This window comes from Myotis brandtii, unplaced genomic scaffold, assembly GCF_000412655.1.
Source record: "Myotis brandtii unplaced genomic scaffold, ASM41265v1 scaffold23, whole genome shotgun sequence".
Lineage (NCBI taxonomy): Eukaryota > Metazoa > Chordata > Mammalia > Chiroptera > Vespertilionidae > Myotis > Myotis brandtii.
The window spans coordinates 1,361,423-1,365,065 of record NW_005358649.1 but is presented as its reverse complement, the minus strand read 5'-3'; the positions used below and the strand labels follow the sequence as shown (position 1 = coordinate 1,365,065).

General features: G+C 40.4%; 1 protein-coding gene across 1 annotated transcript in view; it reads right to left on the bottom strand.

The window, feature by feature from the left end:
- PREX2 (phosphatidylinositol-3,4,5-trisphosphate-dependent Rac exchange factor 2) overlaps window positions 1–3,643 on the bottom strand; it is a 247,513-nt gene that overhangs the window by 48,814 nt on the left and 195,056 nt on the right. The window lies entirely within an intron of this gene.

Here is a 3,643-nt window from a genome sequence, read left to right as displayed (position 1 = left end):
ATATTTTTATTGATTTTTTACAGAGAGGAAGGGAGAGGGACAGAGAGTCAGAAACATCAATGAGAGAGAAACACCGATCAGCTGCCTCCTGCACACCCCCCACTGGGGACGCGCCCGCAACCAAGGCACATGCCCCTGAACAGAATCGAACCCGGGACCCTTCAGTCCGCAGGCTGACGCTCCATCCACCGAGCCAAACCGGTCAGGGCTAAATTTCCTTCTTAACTAACATTTTTGGTTAAGTGGTTCTTTTCCCCTTACACTTTATGCAATGATATTTTTAACCTTTTAACGAGGAAATGAATCACATGGAATTGCCCAGAAGTATAAGATTTCTTATAGAGAGATTGCCAGCAACAGGAATGGCAAAGGAATTAATCTTGTCCAGTGTAAATTATTTCCCCGTGAAATTATTGCCACTAAAGAGCCTCACTTGTCAGCAGACTATTTCACAACTGAATAAAAACTAATCTTTCAAAACTTCTAAATGCAATCATTTCTAAACTAAATAATAAGGTTTCCTTGAATTAACAGAGTCTTACCATTTTGGGAGGCAAAATAAGAAAGTCACTGCTAATTTCAGCTGTGCTATATTTTTAAACTAGTCAGCTTGGAGCATTGAAGAAACAACAAAACTTTGAGTACTGCTGCATTTGAAATTTTAAAAATGGAATTACTAGCCTATAATCAAGAAAAGCATTTATGCAAAATTAGACAGAAAGACTACTACAGTTAGTTCAGTACAGGAAATAAAATGTGGAGCTTGTTTCAATGATTGTTTATTTGTTTATTCCTTAAAACTCTGCATTAATTAGAATATTTGCACTAGTTCAGCAAGCTTCTGGTCCTGAATACACACAAGACATACAAAGAAGTCTTCCTGAAAAATCAATCTTCAAATATTCCAGGAGTAATCAATCTATTAATGGTCATACTTCGATGTAGATTCCTCTTACTAGTTGTAAAGCTAATAATGAAAGCCCTGGTATTGGAGTTAAACCACAACTTGCGTTCCATAGTAGCTGTGTGACCTTAGGCATGTTAATTAATATCTGAGAGCCTCAGGTTCCTCATTTGTGAAATAGAAGATTACCTACTAATTATGGTTCTTGAATTAAGGTAAATAATAGTATTAAGAGAGCCTATGACTACTCTTATCATTCACTGCACGTGTTTTATGTACTAGGCAACATGCCCAATGCTCTATGGGCATGATCCAATTTTCAGGGCATATAGATTATGCATGAGTGTGCTTAGCCAAACAGGAAGTTTGCGATTCAAGACCAAAGAGACTGGAAAAACACTAGGAAGGAGTAAGAGGGGAACAGGGGTTGGGGGATGGAAGGGAAAGAAGAAAAGACCTGGGATCTAATTTTTATAAAAGTCTGGATGGCTTGACTTTAACCAGAATGTCCAATCCTGTTCTAAATGTTTGTTATACTTTAGAAACAAATGGACATTTTCATCACTCTTCTTGACAATATTTCCAAATTAACAACAGTTAAAATTCACAACTATGTAAAAAAAATTTTTTTAAGAGAAGAGAGTCTAATAATTTCACCAGAGTTTCACAAAATTTTATGGTACCTGCGTGGTGTTGTGGGGAAATGAATAAAAAAGATGAGTTCTATATTTAAAAAGTAAACTTTGTATGGAAACACATTCCCCCTTTTAGGTCTGTGGCTTGGTATTTATTGTTTAAAAAAAAAGACAGAAAATGGAATGACTTTTGCCAAATTCAATTTCTATTCTCAGAAAAGTAGGTTAATGTACATTAACGTCCAGACTTTTGAATTTGACCTTAATATTTTAAGGTCCTTAGTATTTTACCTTAATTCTCATCCTGTGGACATCTTGATTTCAGACTGCTAGCCTCAAGAATTCTGATAGAATACATTTCTGTTGTAAGCCACCTAGTTTGTGGCCATTTGTGTGGCAGTCCTGGAAATGAATACAAATTCAGTTCCAATGCCTCACTTAGGGATTGTGTTCGTTCGGTCCCTGAAACTCTGGCTTCCTGGGTTTAAGGATTCCGATCCTCAAAGGGGCACACATTCTCTAGGAAACAAAGCAGGGGTTCCACAGAACTGTAAGCTGTGGTTGCCACCTGGGCACTGGAGATTCCTTGTGCCAAGGCATCAGCAGCCAAGAAGAGCAAATACCATCTTGGTAAGACTAATAGACCCCAAGCCTGGGTATTTTCTAAGACCTTCCCAAGGGGACAAATATGCAGCCAGTACTGGGAACCACTGAGAGACAACATGAAAACAGGCCAGTGGGGATGAAGTGAAAGTCAGCGAGGAGGAAGTGACCCTCAATACCCTCCTTTATTCCCATTTTTTACTTCCTTTATCTCCCCCAGGGCTGGGGGATCCCAACAGGATTAATCCCCTGACTTGTAGGACGTGTTTACAGAAGATTGTTTTAGCGTGATCGTCACCTTCTGGCATTGTGTTATGCTTTGTACTGACTTTCCTGACTGTGTCTGTGTCCCTTACCTTGGAAATCTGTGCCACTCGTTTTGTCTGCCCATAATTCTGTTCTGCAGCTCTGATCTTCAGTGATGCATGTTCCCTAAAGTGTTCCCCACTGGCCTCCAACCCTGGAATTCCTGATCTAATTGTTGGTCCCATCTCTGCAGGGTGTCCCCTCCATGAGTGTGCCCTCCTCTGCCCAAACCCATTCTAGTAAGAAAATTGGGAGAAGACAGCTCATTCACTTTCCTGTTCAAGTATATGGTACTATTGACAACTTTCTGAGGGAGGATTTTAATAAATTTCCCAGGAAGTTTTCAAATTCATCTAATATTTCTATTTTTTTATTTGCTAGCAAAGACTCATGTATGCATGTCCACACAGAACCAAAACCCTCCAAAAAAATGTTTATCCCAGAATAGATTCCATTTGGAATCTCTTCCATTTATCAACACTTTCAATTACCAGATGGTAGTCTCCACTCAAACCAGGGCTATATTTAATGTGCTTCCCTCAATCTGATGAATACTGAGAGCTACTAATGGTTCCTCATGGGAGTTTTATGAATGCAGAGGAACTCCTGCAAGCCCTTTCTATAGGCAATTTTATCAAAGACAGAATCTCAATGAGACAAACTGTTTCCTAGTCTTCTTTACCTATCTGTGACCTTAACTGCACAAGTATTTCCACTGATGCTTATTCAATTCATTTTTCATATTTTACTACTGTGAACTACTAAAACTAACATTTGCTGTAGTTTCTTTTTAAATTACATTTTTAAAATATATTTTTACTAATTTCAGAGAGGAGAGGGAGAGATATATATATCCTATCTAATTATAGACACACATGGTAATTGACCATACCTTCACTACGCCTCCCATTGGCTAATCAGTGTGATATGCAAATTAACCACCAACAAAGATGGCGGCTAATTTGCATACTGCAGGCAGGGCGGGTCAGTGCCATCCCGCCTGCCCTGCTGCCATCCAGGCCTGCTATCTGCAACCCGGGGCGGCGGGTGTTCCATGTGCGACCCGACCTGGGGCGGCTGGGCGGGACAGCCTGGCTCCTCTGTCACCCCAGCTTCCTCATCACAGCTCCCTTGGGGGCCTAAGCCTTTAGTCGGACATCCCCCGAGGGCTCCCTGGCTGCCAGAAGGATGTCTG